At 48.0% G+C, this 16,629-nt stretch overlaps 1 long non-coding RNA gene across 1 annotated transcript; it reads right to left on the bottom strand.

Moving 5' to 3' along the window:
* Nucleotides 1–5,184: 5,184 nt before the first annotated feature.
* Nucleotides 5,185–7,865, bottom strand: LOC125759769 (uncharacterized). Its single transcript, XR_007417404.1, has 4 exons — nt 7,817–7,865; nt 7,601–7,720; nt 6,475–6,552; nt 5,185–5,335 (listed from the first exon to the last, which is right to left on the bottom strand). It is a non-coding gene; the product is annotated as an uncharacterized LOC125759769 (long non-coding RNA).
* Between the last annotated feature and the right edge of the window lie 8,764 nt (nt 7,866–16,629).

The following is a 16,629-nucleotide window of genomic DNA, read 5'->3' as shown; positions in this document are numbered from 1 at the left end:
CAGTCTTTACGAGCTCAATTGGGGGTACTGCAACAGTGAATAGGTAGCCAAGCTATTCAGAACAGTTGGAGCTTTGGCGGGACAAATGGTCGGAACACGCGGCCAACCCGTCGTCTAGCCCCTTCAGAAGCAAAACTTTAGAGAAGCTTAAAGCACCTAAAGCCATAAACTTAGTCAAACATTGCCCCCCGAGCGGTTTGCAAGGCAGTCCGCTGACTTACATTTTGCTAGGATGTCGCTGGGGGACATTTCAGTACCTCCTGCATCTAATTGAGGAGACACACAGGAGTTACAGGACGGACATAACGAATGACGCGTAATGTGCACATCCTACTCGTGGGTCTAAAACCAAGAAAAATACAGAAAATGTTGCCGCTCATTCATTGGGAAGACACTGAGCTTAGGATGCATAACTCAGTGGAGACCTTAGCCGAAAATCGCCAAAAATTCGCCATGTCGCCATTCATAATTTTAGGTCGCCACGGACCTCTCAAATTCGCCAATTTGGCGAAAAGTAGCCACCATTGGCAACTCTGGCCGACACAGCAACTGTCTTGTTTCCCAAGTTATTTGGAGATTCCGAAACAGCGATCGCAGTTTAATTGTAAGAGGTTCAAGGCATCCTACATAGTTAGTGATGGCCTCGGGCCGTATTTCAAGAAACTTGTGCTTGACGAGCTGAACAAGCCGGATGTGGTTTTATCTGTTAGCATTGACGAGACCCCCTCTTCCTGAACAGAGGTGCCAACAACTTGATGTTGTAGTTAGGCATTTCTCCAACAACATGATGCGAGTTGTGGAACACCTGCAGTCTTTCCGGCTGGGCTCTGCGACTTCGGAAATTTTGGCTAGTGAAGTGCGGAGAGCAATGATGGACCTGCCGCAGAAAAATGTCATTTGCTTTTCTACGGATGGCCCTAATGCAATGAAAAGATACAGAAAAAAGATGCGAGAAGCATACCCTGACATCATAGATGTAGGAGAGTGCTGCTTGCACAAAGTGCACAACTCATTTGCCGGCGGCTTGAGTGCTGTTGGCTCGGATGCCGACGCTGCTGTGGTCGATGTTTATTACTTTTTTAAGAATTCTTCGGCTCAGAATGAATTGTTGAAGGCAGAGCACCTGCTCCAAAAGCTGGTTTTGCTGCTCCAAAACGCAATTTTGCCTGCTCCAAAAGCTGCTCCAAAGTGGCCTAAGCCAGTAGCATCACTGTATGTTCTTTGTGTGAGTGAAGCGTGCAAGTGCTGCTGGCCAACGCGGATCAGAACGAGCCGGCTGCCTCCACGTGTGAAAGGTGCATAGAGAGAGGAGCCGGAGATGGGGGCTGCGTGTGCCTTCGGCAGGAAATGCGTACTATGCCCGATTGGGCGGCATATTTACACAGGCGAGCGCCTACATACAACCACAATACGCTGCGGCACGGAGTACTTGGAAATACACCGCATGGCTACTGAAAACGTGCACTTCCTACAAAAGTCACTTCTAACATCCATTTCTAACAAGTGGATTAAGAACTCGTGATGGGAAGACGGTGTTGAGGTTGCAAACTCGAGCTCAACAATGTTTAGACTGCTAATTTGCGGACGTTAGACAGGGTCAGCGCTGTGTGCGTTCCTTCCTGTGTGTCCTGTTTTCGCGCTGTTTTTCTAATCTTAGACAGGGAGTTACGTAAGTTTCAACAAATGTACCTTAGCGATTGGAAATTTTGGTACAAATGGTTGTCATATGAGAGGACCTAGAAAGGCTTGATGTAAGATTAATGCTTAGATATTTGTTTGCTGATGCGTGGGATATTAGGATTGTGTTTATAATAAGAAAAGCTTCGATCCCAGCTACTGTGATCTTGAGTGTACCAGGGTTGCCGTTGGTTGCTACTTTATGACCCCGTTTGGCAACGAAAATTTCCACTTGGTTCCATGGCTATCTTTTAAACTTCTCATTTGGCACATTAAGCAGCCATTTTTCTCAATATTTGCAGATAAAATACATGTTTTTAACCTTTTCTGTCATTTCAGCTGATGCGCGCGCGCGTCCTCCACCCACCAGCAGGCTGGCGCGCATCTATAATATTTTCCGCAGCTGGTTCAATAAAAACTTGATGGCGCCACCGCACCGTGGCCGTCTCCATGGCCATCCCCCTGCCGTGGCCTTTGGCAGCGCTGCTCAATATGTCTCCATCCGCGTCACGTCGTCTTCTCGGCGTTCCCATAGCTGTCATAGCGTCCGCGCGCACGCGAGTAGAAGCGAGCAGACGGCAGCGTCGGAAAAGTAAACATGGCGGCACCTGTGGATGCAGTTTCCTTCCGCCTCGAATTTATGACGTCGTCGTCCTGCGCTGTGTGGCCCGTAAGTTCAAAACCTACGTATTTATTTGCTTTATATTCGCGTCCTGAAGCTTCGAGAGCAATGTATACTCGTCGGTATTTTGCAGTGTTTCCAAGATTCATTCTCATATTGTCGGAGATAAGGCTTAGCAGGCATGGCTAAATAAACACTGCTGATCGCAATAATAAAGACAAAGCATACCTGACGCTTTTTCTCCAGCGTGAGCTGACATAAAGCGATGGCCGATTTTGCCATTTATTTATTGCTGTGAGGACAGTGGGCAAGTAGCAAGCGCGAGTTCGGATCGAAGCAGCACCCATGCTGCCATGGTGCTGCCATGTTGGTTTGTAACCCCAGCTACTGGCGGTTGAACAATTAAAGGCATACACCATAAATACGAAGTAGATTAAACATATCGCTTATCGCTGTGGCGTAGCACGTACCAAACAAACGCAAATGTCTCAACCTTTCCAACTTTGAGGCGATTACATGTAGAACTATGTTTTACTGCGCAAGCATGTGACTTGCCTACACCCTGCTGCAACCAGCTTGTGCGGTACGGCCGCTTCGCTGGCCCAATGCGTTGGCTGGGGCACGGTCTCCTATATTTTCCTTGCCTGCCGGATGAGCGCGAAACGCCCGTCGTATATGGCGGTGCCACTTATGTAGGGTTAGGGTCCTTGTACTTGGCCTTTGAGATTAGCAACCGCGGCGTTTGCTAATCTCGGAGGCCATGCCTTGTATTGAAGGGAAGCGACAATCGCCACCTGGCGCTACGGCAGCCATGCCACGGAGCAGTTCAGCCCATAGAGTTTCTTACAAGAATACCTAGAGGGAAATCTGGCGCCACCGTCTATGCGAATTTCTTAAGGGCCGCCGTTGGAGCGCTGGGAATGACGGTATATGTGCCTGCGAGGCTTGTGTTGGCTGGTGTTGTGCGAGGCTTCGACTCAAAAGCGGATACGACTGCGCAAATAAAGCTTCTCTAAAACAAAACTTTTATAAGCGGATGTTATTTACGCGTATTATATTTTAAGATAAACGTCCACTCACCTTGATGGCATAACCAAACGGCGAAAGAAAGAAACAGACGACGAACAGTGGCAGAGAGAACGCTGCCTTTGTCGTCTGCCTGCCAAGTTTAGCGGCCGTTGGTTACTTTTTACGCCTCGTAAACCTATACATCGACGCAGAAGTTTCCAATGTTAAATAAAACTTGTTTTTCTGCAATAATAAAAAACAAATAGCTCACTACGTGCTCCTTCAGTAAGAAATCAACCATTTCGACGCAAGGAACGCGTTGAAGCCAGACGCGTCTTCGAGGTTTCTGGGTTCTACGTGACGGATACGAATCCGAGTCAAGTTCGAAGCTCACATATCCCGGCATTCCCATGCGTCCAACAGCTCGCAGCGCCACTTTTCCCTCTAGGTAAGTGTAGGAAACTCTATGGTTCAGCCGCAGCAGACGACTGAAGTAGCAGACGATTTTTTTGAAAACCGCAGAAGCGATGAAACGACGTTGTGAATGTTTTACTGTTTTCCCTGAATTAATAATACAGTAAATTATAATTGCGTTTACGCCTTTTTAAAACATTTTAGGTTATTTTTGTTGCATATAAGATCCAAAAGCCTAAAAACTTATTTGAAGACAACCCTACGTAAGTGGCGCCACCACCGCAATTCCGACGACGGCCGCTTCCCACGTGACCGCCGATAATCCGGCAGGCAAGGGAAATCTAGGAGACTGTGGCTGGGGCAAATGGCAGGGGGAAGGCCAGTTACGATCACGTGATCAAACACCGCAGCGCCCGTGCGCCGCTGTGGAAAATCGTCTATAGTCTTCTTCTTGGTGGTTCGGGAGGAAAAGGAAAAAGTCACCTAATTTGTCTGCCTATAGGCGACACGGCGCAGTGCCTTATAGGGGGGGGGGGTAAGGGGGCATAAAAGAAAAGTAGAAAGAAATAGGAAAGGAAGTGATCGGAAGTCGACACTCGACAGGCGCGACGAAGAGAGAAGAGGACAGGAAAGATTGGGGGGCCGGTCACAGGAGTTCACGGATGGGACCACGATTCAGCCAGGGGCACGATGAACGTCGGTGACGAGGCGGCGAAGGCCCCGCCGATGAGAGGCGCACGGCATGGCGGTCGAGGCAGCCGTCACAGAGCGTCAACGGCGAGAGCCACGAGCGCGTCCTGAACGGGCGAGCGGGGCATCGCGGGCGACACATCCATCTCGCGTGAAATCCTCCGAGCAACTCCGTCTATAGCAGGGTTACCAGATGGTGCGAGCCTCAAACCGCCAAATTGGACTCCGAGGTAGCCCAAACATAGCCCAACGCGAAAATTTGAAGTAGCCCAAAAATAGCCAAAATCAGCAAATGTATGCGTGAATCCGTTGTATTGCATATTTTTTTTTGCTATTCAATTCATAATTGAGCAATGGCTGCAGAATCTACCCAGACAACGCAAAGGCATCCTAGGGACATCCAAATGACATCCCTTTTGGGAGTTCGGGACATCCAAAAGACGTCCCACACAAGGTGGAAAAACATCCCAAGTGATACAAAAAAAGACCTTTTTGGGATGTCCCAAAACTGCATGCGTGTGGGATGTTATTGGGACATGTGGCCACTTTTTACTGCAGGATTATTTCAAAAGGGTGGAACATCTGCTCCCATAACATGTTAAGTTGCTTTATCGCGCTCGACCACCCCCTAACTGAGAGAGCCAGTTGCCTCTCCAGGAAAGCATATTCCTCGTCCAACCAACCCACTTTTTTTTCACATAGATAACTAGATAACTTAAAACCAAGTCAAGTGTTCAGAAACCAAGCAACATGCATGGAACATCAAGTGACCAGCAAAAATGATTTATTGCCTCACTATTATATGGCACTACAATCATGCCGAGAAGGACAAAGAACTTGGTATTGATGAGCGTGTAGTCTAAGGTGCACACTTTCGAGTGGAGGGCCTTCCATGGCGTCCAGCAAAAGGGCTTGCAGAGGCAGCTGAGGGCAACAAAAACAAAGCCTGCATGTATGTATACGTACTGCACACAACATGCATGAAAATGGTGAACACAGGAACATAGCATGACTATATTGTCTTATGTCTCCTGAGACAGGGTTAAACCTCATTCCAGATGCACAAGTGCCTGCTTTTACTTATTGCTTTTTCAACACTAGAATCATGAGAACTCTGTATTTATGAGTATGACATCTGGGGCGCACGCTTTCAAACGCAGAGCATTCCAGCTGGCGTCCAACAGCAGGGCTTGCAGAGGCAGCTGAGAACAAAACAAAGCCTTAATGTACATGTCCATACTGCACACACAACGCACAAAGATGGTGCACAACGGGGATATAGCATGCCTATTTTGACCTGTGTGTGTTAAGAGGTTAAAGGGACCGACAACCAACTTTTATGGTACCTATTTTCTTTAGCGCGACAGAAAGCTTACCAGTCAAGAGTGTATAATCAAGGAATGGTGATGTGGAAAATGCCGTGAAACATTTGTAATTCGAATTTTTCTATCTGCGACGGATATGAAGTTGTATACACACGTAACAAGGCATGCTGCAAACAGTGAGCGTGACAGCGGTTCGTGTTCGAGCGCGGCGGTTTACTGCGTGTGTGTGTACTCGCGCGCATGTGCTGCGGCTCGACATGGTCCACTGGCTACCGCGAAGGCAGCGCCGTTTCTTGTCACCATGCAACTCCTTTTACCTCATAAGCAGCACAGAATAGAGCGGGGATGGATAGTAATATACATACTAATATTTTTAGGACCAATAATGGCACACATGACGGTATCAGACTACGTGACTTTGTACAGCAAAGTGATCAACTCGGCAATCTAGCTTCAAGGCTCTTGCGATAGGTTGCACAACATACCTTTTTTTGTTACTTTAAACACAATTTAGAGATATAAATCCTACTCACAGCGCGAAAAGGATGCTGGAATATGTCAGCATAGAGCGCGGTATTTTCATTTCTGACAGGATCTAATCAAGTTCTGGCCAGTTGTCGGTCCCTTCTCCTTTAAGCCTGGTTCATACTGAAGTGATTGTAAACAACAATGCACAATTTTACCTATTGCTTTACCAACAAAATTCATGCCAGGAATGACAAAGGAATTGGTATTTACGAGCATGACGTCTAAGGTGCACGCGTTTAAACACAGAGCCTCCCAGCTGTTGTCCAGGAGCGGGGTTCGCAGAGGCAGCTGAGGAAAACAAAAACAAATCCTTCATGTATATGCATATCCACTGCAAGCACAAATGTGCATGAAAATGGCGCACAAAACAAACATAGCACAACAGTGTTGTTGCATGTCTGCTAGTTTAAGAGGAGTAAAACCTGCTTCATAATTACTTGCTCATAAGCAGAAATTTCTCCTTTTAGCTTACTCTAATTATGTCAGTTACGATTTTCGCATTTACAAGCATTAAGTCTAAGCTGCACGTTTTCCGTCTCGTAACCTGCATGCCTATGTCCAGGAAGCTGAGCACTTTCTATGTCATTACCGGTAGGCAAAGGTGCAGACATTTGGGGTAAAGGTGCACACCAGGGGCACCACTACTAGAACCAGCTGAAAAAAGAAAAAAAGATCATGTAATATGTGTACACAGATAGCACATGCAAAAAGAATATCATTGAGCAACAGTGCATATCACAAATCTACTTGACAAACAAAGTGGGCTAGTTGGTCATTTCGGTTGTGTGAAACTACTTGACTGCTGGTAAAGGATGAAAACAACATGCACTGAAAAAAGGCGGAGGTATAGGGAAGCCAGACAAGGTGCCAGTTGCTAATATGCACCAAGTGACTGAGCAACAGGTTCTGCTGCTTCATAGAGATGTAGCAGAAACACCAACATACATTTTCAGTTTCTTGTTTCAGTAAGACAAAAATCATGATCATAATCACAAACGATACGGTATGTACCAATACAAACTGGGCTGTGCCCTTTTCTTCTGATAACCGGCTAACTGATGGCCAGCAGCAGGACTCACACATGCAACTGAATAAAAGAATAGCATGAATATGCGCTGGTTTGAACATAAGTTCTGGCTTTCTTACAAATGGTGTCATAATGAGAGCAAAAAATTTGGTGCTGGGCATAAACTGAGGGCAAGCCAGTCTTGTGTGCAGCAATGCTTAATTCATGTCCACAGCCCACTACAAATGGATAAACGTGACACATGCATTTGACCATTCCAATTTTTTTTTACGTTTATGTCAGTTGCCGTGGAAAACATGTACAACAAACCTTTGAAGTTTTTTTCTTTGTCGTCCAGGACTTCTGATCGTTCTCCACGGCACTACGCACGCGCCGGCTTGCAGTTATTCGAGGCAGATCAGCCATGTGTTCCACGATCGCGGTGTCAATCTACACACGTGGCCGAGAACAACAACATATCAGCATTGTGAGCTCAACAGTTTTCTGCGGAAGATAAACCAAATCGCGTCACAAATAAAAACTTACTCCCACGTGCCATTCTTGCTGCGAGGGTCCAGCTCAGCGTACGCCAACCTGCGCGCGGTGGGAGCCAAGAAGAAAGTGCTAAGAACGTGCTGATTGCAGTAATCCAGGCATGTCAAGTACTTACCGAAGAGGTGGAAAAAACGTTGAAATCGGCAAGATCTTGCAACCAGGCAAACACCTACGGCATGCGCGCTTGTGATTTTTCGACGAAACGTCACGGATCAAACACCTAAAAACGAGGCCAACGAAGAGTCTGATCTGTCCGAACTCCAAACACGCCGGGCGCCATGATGGCGATGGCAATGTCTGCGCAGTGCTCGCAGCAAATTATTTGAGCAGGTGTTGGCTCGCAGTAAGCGCAATTAAAGAACAATTGCGTATTAAACCTAAGAATAAAACAATAAAATACAATATTTCATTCAATTCTTCTAAAGTTAATATGTCGGTGTTTTTATAAATACGACACCACCACACCACCGCTCGTGCAGTGCGGCAAAGCACGGCGTGCGTGAGCAGTGAGCACAGTGGCGCGAGTACGTGTGTCGTACCGCCTTTACCAAGTGCAATACTTGCTCACGCAGACAGCAATCGATCCCTCGTCCTCATAACGGCGCGACATTTAGAAAGAAACAAAAAAAGAAACGAACACTTTCACAAAAAACGCGGATATATTGTTTTTCATGTGCATGTAGATGCAATTGTGCACGCGCGCCAACCATGCTCTTCGGCGGAGTTGCTGTTTCCGATTCTTTAGGATCGCCAATTTTCAACACAGTAGCTTATTTCACCGCTAACTTGAAGTCCCAATCAGATCCTAGAAGGGATGTTTTAGGAATGATCCCTATGCACATGTCTAAAGGACATCCTAAAAACCACCTTGTTGGGATGTGGGACGTTTGGACTTTTTTGGGAAGTCCCTGGGATGTAGTGTGTTGTCTGGGTAGAAAAAAGTTTATTGCCACTTGATAACATACAAATGGGGTTGCATTCCGGGTTGTCGCAAATTGTTGGGGCACTTGAAGAACGCCATTCCACTCTTGTCATAACACGCGAAATGTCAGACGGGCACTCTCCGATTGAGTAAAAACTGTAAATGCACGCGTATTCAACAAAGCATTTCATAAGAAACACAGGTGCGCATTCTACTTTGTGGAGATAGGTTTGCGAGACGCTTACCCTACGAGGCGACCGGCAACGGACGCGACGTTCTCCACTGCCGCAGCGAACAAAGACGCTACGGCCGGGTTCGTCGATTCTCCGGCACGGCGCAGAAAAAGGCACTCGAGGCAGGAGGTCAACAAACAACACGGGTTTATTAACCCAAGATGCAGCACAGTACGACAGTCACGGGCTTGCAGGCCGTGAAGGGAACTCCGCAAGACCGATCGAGTACGCTTGCCAGCGGCGCTACGACTATCACACAAAGGGCAGCAGTCGAGCACACGAACGAGAAGCCGCCTGCTAGAGCAGCGCGTCAACCTCTCGTGCTAGCCTGGGCAGGGTTGCCAGGTACTCGAAGAACAACCCGCCAAATTATGGCGCATTAATAGCCCAAAAGTAGCCAAACGTAGCCCATAAAAATAGCCCAAAATAGCCAAAGACAATAAATCCAGACAAAACGTCTTTATTTATTATTTACTGACACAGAGCGAGTTTGTACATGAAAAAACTGAATGTACAATGTATTAAGAAAGAGATCAAGCATGTAAAACAAGTGCAAGGGAAAAAAATATGGTTACATGAAAAACTTGTCGAGTGGCATTTAAACGTTGCTTTGGTTAGGACACCCCACCCACACGTCGAAATGGTCTCACTTCCATCCTTTCTGGGTGGCCACACATATGCAAACACTTCTTCCAAGCGCTAGAGAAAGAACCGCGTCGCTTGTGCACTACACAAATGTTTCAATATGTGCGCATGCCTCGTATGCACGCTTTCGGCTAGAAAGGTGGCGCTATCGGAAGACGGTGCGGCCATTGAGAGTCGTTTAATTACAAGCAGAGGTTAGAGTGTACTAGAAGTTCTAGTACACTCTACAGAGGTGGTGCGAATATGGAGGCACTTAAACGTTGCTTTAGTTAAGACCCCCCCCCCCCCATGTGCACACATAGAAATGGTCTCGCTTCTATCCTCTCTGGGTGGCCACACATACGCTAACACTTCTAAGCGCAAGTGAAAGAACCGTCGCTTGTGCACTACACAAATGTTCCAACATGTGTGCATGCCTCGTATGCACGCTTTCGGCTAGAAAGGTGGAGCTATCGGAAGACGGTGCGGCCATTGAGAGTCGTTTAATTACAAGCAGAGGCAGACCGCCCCATACACACACATAGAAATGGTCTCGCTTCCATCCTCTGTGGGTGGCCACACATATGCTAACACTTCTTCTAAGCGCAAGTAAAAGAACCGTCGCTTGTGCACTACACAAATGTTCCAACATGTGTGCATGCCTCTAAAGTTGTATGCGTGCTGTCGGCTAGGAAGGTGGCACTTAAGTTTACCCAGCCCGCAACAGGTTGCACGGTCTTGCATTGTCGTCCTTCCGCGGCGTCGGCGATGGTCAAAAGATACAAAAGGCGTGGGCAGAGAAAAGGCGCTCTTTTGCAGTGAGCCGCCCATTTGCACGCAATTACACACGCTGCTTGCTTGAGAATGCACGGGTATTCGTGTCTTCTGTCTTGTTGTTGGTAGTGTTTGTTGATTTATTTGTTTTCTTTTAACTGGGGCCACAATGTCATAGTCAGTTTCCGGTAAAGAAAGTCCTTCCTTTTTGTTGTCCACAAAACTAGGATTTGACACTCACGCACGCTCGAAAAGGCCCTCTTGTTCCCTCCCCAGCGAGGAGCAAGCTGTGCGCTGTCCCGATGCATCGACAAAAGGACTCACGCTTCCCTCCCTTGCACCCGCACCCCCCGTAACTATGTCGTGGGGCCGTCGCTACTATGGTTCAGTAAAGATAAGAAAAAAAAAGGAAGTGCTTCTCGTTGTGGGGGCACGGCTCAGAGAGACACACAACACGACTACTGAAAGCCCGCGGTCGCACATTTCGTTCCCGCTTCATCCTTTCCGAGAGAGGGACAAGATGCACAACGACCCCAGCACCCCCCTCCCCTCGCCCTTTTCTTCCTTTTTTTCTTTAGGTGTAAAACACGCATTGCTTTTTTTCTTGCTTATATCGCTCTGCCGGTCATCAACCACCAAGGGGTAGAAAAGACAATGAAATACGAGTTTTTTGAACGAAGCCAGAAAATAGCCCAAATATAGCCAAATAGCCAAAGATGAAAAATCCCACCAACTCGAAAAAAAAGTAGCCCAATTTGGCTATTTATAGCCCAACCTGGCAACCCTGAGCCTGGGAGCATCTGCCGCCACGAGCGAATCGTCGGGCGCATCTTAGCTCGTAGGAGAGGAGGATGTCACCAGCGGCCCAATGGGGAATGGCGCTGCGTTGTGACGTAGGCCCGCGCAGCGCGCCAGCGTAGCGTGCCCGGACATGCCAGCGCGGGACGGAGCCGACGCTTGGCTCGCCCAGACAAAGAGGCGCCCTGGCCGCCATCTTGGCGATTGCCGGTGCCTAAGTGCGCCCGGGCTACGCGGCCGGCCCGCGGGCGGCAGCTGGGGAACGAGGCGCCAGGTAGGAGGACGCTCTCGATCCCCACAACTTAGAGGCACTTCCGCTGCTATCTTGGATTTTGGTCTGGGACTGAGCAAGAGGGCCCCCTCCACATATTTTATTATTTTTCACTGTGTGGTGGGGGGAAGGGGGGGTGCTTGCTCGGCATTTTACGGTAGTAGAAGCCAAGAAAGTCTAGAGAAAACGTGAGCCCTCAACACGGTTTCAAACTGACGACACGTGAAACCCTTTGTTGGGCTACGTCTCCAGGTGCAGGGATTCAGGGGCGTAACCAGAAAATTTTTTCGGGGGGGGGGGGTTCAACCATACATTATGTATGTTCGTGCGTGTGTTTGTACGTGTGCATGTATATATATGCAAGCAAACTTGAAAAATTTCGGGGGGGGGGGGTTGAAACCCCCCCCCCCCCATTCCAGTGTGTTGAACAATCCCTGCAAGGGCTACGCCCTTGGAGGGATTGTTCAACACACTGGAAGGTTTTGATGGCATTAGCGGCATGCGCATGTAAGCCTTGGCGTTCTTTGTATAGAGCTTTTTAACAGAGAGAACGATCACCACCTTTCTTGGCTTCTGCAGTGGAGTACAAAAACTGACGTCGCGCCTCGGTACTGCATTTCTGGGGGGTCATGCATGTTAACAACAGCCCAAAGGTCCTTATGGCGGCAGCCAGGGGGCCTTCGATGACAAGGTGCATTAGAGTTACTAGAGAGTTTTAGTGCTGGGGACCCCCAGACGCTCGCGTACGCACGCTCCTGCTTTCCTTTGTATTCTTTGTATTCTCCGTGGGTGCAGCTGCTGGGGGGTCTCCAGCAGCTGGAGGTACAAATGACCGCAAGAGCGTGTGTGCGTAAGCCATTTGGGGTCCCCGATACTAAAATTATCTACATTTTGTAGCTTTTTGGAATTCTTGCCTAGTCGATAGCAATGTAGCCCAAAAATAGCCACATAGCCAAAGAGAAAAATTCGACGCCAACTCGAACAAAAAGTAGCCCAATTTGGCTATTAATAGCCCAATCTGGTAACCCTGGTCTATAGTCGGATACAACTTTAGAAGTCGGCGGCATTTCCTTCTCAAAGGCGGATGAACACAAGCCTGCACCAATAGGCGCGCACTCGGGACCGACGTCATGAGCGGGAGGGCCGCGGTGGCTCCGCCTTCGGAGAAGATCGGCGCGTGCAGTCGCGGAGGCGATCGGCTGCCGCGCTTCGGTTGTCTGGGCGGGGCCTCTGACTTCTTATGTTTCATCCGACTATAGGCGCCTTTACGGAAGGCTTGACGCGCCTGCAAACACAATTTGGCTGCTCCTAAAGCATAAAAATCGCGGAAATTGCTCTGCACTGCTCCAAGACAGCCTCAAAAGGAAGAATTTTAATGCCTGCGTCAGCTTCAGTAGCGAAAAAAAATTACATCTCCCGCTAAAGGGGACCATGAGGCGATGCGAAGCCGGAGCACTTGCACGATCGCGTTCCGTTGGCGTTCGTTGGGCATGCTACCGACCTCGCGTCGTGGAACGCGAAGAACACGCGCGTCGTGTCTTTCCTCTAGCCTGGCCGTTAATTCTCACATGGCGAGCGGGGAACGCGGTCAACAGGCGCGCAAGAGGGAGGCAGCGTAGGAGAAGAGAGAGAGGGGGAGGGGACGCGCATGCGCTGGCGCTCATCGCGGCGCTGCGCAGGAGAGAATTTCGGCATGTCGAGCCTGCATGCCTGCATTTCAGAGGAGTCAACCGAAGCAAGCGCTCGACTGAACCAACACCCCTTAGATTCCTTTCCGATGATTGCGTGACGTCACCCCATGTGTCTGCGCGGGTGCTGCGTTCCGGTATTCCGGAGCGTCGCGCTCGCTTCTACTGGTGTTGTAAGAGTATGTGATGGGTGCAAAATACTATGTCATGTCTTTGAGAAGCTTTCTCGGGCACAAGTGAAGCATTCTACACGTAGTTTTACTCTCGTAAGAAGAAGCCATACGACACCAGCTAAGCTTTATTTCGTTAGAACATAACTTTTTCTTCAGAAAGAAAAAAAAAAAAGAAACGCCACAGTGATACGCGTAGCGTAGCGATCAAACGTAGCTTTTTTTTTAACGCGACACTATATAGTTTGTGATCCATGGGCCGGGCAAGTACTGCGCCTACGATTCTCCATTAAAAAAATAAAGAAAGCAAGAAAAGGAAAAATAAAACCACCTTCACAGGAGGGTTTTTACATCTGCAATGAAAGGAAGTTACATTATTGTTTTTGACTAATGTTTTATTTCTTGCATCGCATCACGGGAATGCCATTTTTATTGTCGCAATAACTTGCTACATAACACGCTTGGCATCGGAGGATGGTTGCACACATCAACATGCAGAAAACAAAACACAGAGACCAAACCAGGCGTAGTTTATGGCTGTAAGAGCAAAATAGAAGTTATTTTAACTATACTGTGACAAGGATATCTTTCTTAGCACTGTTCATTTACAAATGCACCCCACTGCTCAATGAATATTCACGAGAAATGCATGCTTCTTCATCGTTGTGTTGAAGTATGCTCATTATGTACGAAAAGAGTATTCCCTTTCGACAATTACAGCTGTTGCAGCTAAGAACGAAGATGCGCACGCCCGATAAAGCAATGTTACAATTCCTTACCTTCGAATGCACTGTTGGCGTGAAATCCTTCCGTGGGATAGCTCGAAGCCACGCTTTTCTTCTGCGCGTCATCACTTGGGAATGAATACACGTGCACTTTTGGCCCATTGTCATAGTTTCCGCGGCACCCAGGAACACAACACCGGCCCATGTTGCACGAACTTGCAGTCAATGCGATGCTACGCAATTCGCACCAAACGTCACATCGTGCATTAACACGTGTACGCCGAAAAAGAACACTCACACGGACACGAGGAACACCGAATTGAGCGAGAAAACACGGCATGAAGAAAACAAAATGTGCAGCAGCTTGGCGCACACGCAGTGACCTGCCTGGGCAAGCACGCCGAGAACACACGTGCAGCCAGACTCAGTGTAACCAGACGTTTTTCCGGTTTTTCTGTCGGACACTTGGCGTGACGTAGCACGCGGGGAAAGGAGGATGTGAAGAGGCCTGAAGAATTTTTAGAGGGTGTTGACTAAACGCGCGCAGAGCTCTACCACTTGAAGGAGAGGAGACTAGAGGATGAGAGTAGCGCATGCACCGCGAGAGCAGAAGCGAGAACGCAGGAGAAGCGCAAGCAGATGCTGGTAGGGAAGTGGAGAGAGTAACGCGCAGCTGTTGGAGAGAGGGAAGGAGCAGAGTTGTACATGCGTAGTGTGAGTGCCGACTACCAGGCCAACGCCGCGACACACCCCCGAGCTAGAGATGCTTCGCATCTAAAAAGGCTGAGTTGACAACAGGATTGTCCAAGCAGCGCCAGGAATACCATGAAAATAAGACGCTCGCCGACATAGACGCGTCCAAGCGTGTTTCTTCTATGCACCTTTCTAATGAAGGCTCCCATATGGTGCCGCCATAATTTCATCTGGACTGCTGTAAATATGCGTGGCCCTGCAGAAATGTGCTGCCGTGCCCCAAGCGTGCTGCTTCTACTCGCTATAGCTGTGTGCTCCGGCGCTATTGTAAAAACTATCGAGTGACAGGCGTAGTGGGGTTGACTCTCACGTTGTTTGTTGTGCGTAACGTGTTGCTCCGGTCGTTGCGGTTTTCACGTCGACGCTGATGCGTGTGGTCACATACACGCGCGTTTGCCGTGGGAGAGTACTTTCTTGCGTCAACTAGCTTCCTGCATGCGACGCGTCTTCGCGCTGCTCTAGCGCATGTGTTCTGAAACTGGGATTCCGTGAAGGACATCTCAGGGTTCCGCGAGCGGCCAGAACGAATGCAACCCGCTGCCGTTCTACCCCTATTAGTAACTAATTTATTTATTGTAGACAAGCAAATTTGCATGGCGTTTTGCATTTAACGAAGCCATCGCACGCCGCATCCACTCATCGGGTGTCCGCGAGACAGCGAGAGACCCAAGTGGTAGCAGCACTAAAGACTCGTCTTCTAGTGCGCACCATGAAACTGGCACGATATGCAGACCCGTGGTGACAGAATGCGCGGAGCGCTGGTAATTAATTCATGCTCGTGAGCGTTCAAACCAGTTCAAACGACATTAACGGGCACCTCGGCGCTTTATTCGTGGCTCGTAGCGCGCCGGCGATCATGTGACACAGTTTTCATGCCCGCTGATTTACCACTGCTCTATGCCGGTTTAGTAAACAAAACGTAACCACTTGCTCATTACGAGCGTAACCACTTGCTCATTGTAACCACTTGCTCATTACGAGCGTCTGCACTAAACGCACAGTGTCGCTTACTTTCATGCCCTTTTTGTGGAAGGTGATCCTCTGAATCATCCTAGCCACTTGTTTGGCTGCCGATTTAAGGAGACCGATAGTCCCAGGTAGCACACATGGTCTAGAAAACGTTTTTCTAGGGATAAATAGGATAAAACGGATTCTAAACCAATTTCGACGTTTTAAAAACGTCACAGAAAATCCGTATTATATCCGTTTTTGATAACGTCTAGAAAACGTATTTTTAAGACCATTTTGGTCTAGAACGTATATTTCAAGACGTTTGTTCGATTCTAAACCAATTTCGACGTTTTAAAAACGTCACAGAAAATCCGTATTATATCCGTTTTTGATAACGTCTTGAAAACGCATTTTTAAGACCATTTTGGTCTGCAATGTATATTTCAAGACGTTTGTCCTATTCTAAACCAATTTCGACGTTTTAAAAACGTCACAGAAAATCCGTATTATATCCGTTTTTGATAACGTCGAGAAAACGTATTTTTTAAGACCATTTTGGTCTGGAACGTATATTTCAAGACGTTTGTTCGATTCTAAACCAATCTCGACGTTTTAAAAACGTCACAGAAAATCCGTATTATATCCGTTTTTGATAACATCCAGAAAACGCATTTTTAAAGACCATTTTGGTCTGAAACGTATATTTCAAGACGTTTGTTCGATCCTAAACCAATTTCGACGTTTTAAAAACGTCTTGTTCGTGACGTCTAGAAGACGCACTTTATAAGACGTTTTGTCGCCCAGCAGCGGACCGCGCGCCGCGTGGCCATTGCATGCATGGGCATGCCTGAACCACCGCGAATTGAAATTTGAACTCGAGCCTGCGCACGCCATC

Source organism: Rhipicephalus sanguineus, chromosome 9 (genome assembly GCF_013339695.2).
Source record: "Rhipicephalus sanguineus isolate Rsan-2018 chromosome 9, BIME_Rsan_1.4, whole genome shotgun sequence".
Classification (NCBI taxonomy): Eukaryota; Metazoa; Arthropoda; class Arachnida; order Ixodida; family Ixodidae; genus Rhipicephalus; species Rhipicephalus sanguineus.
Note: the sequence above shows the minus strand (reverse complement) of the source record. Positions and strands in the feature narration are given on the sequence as shown.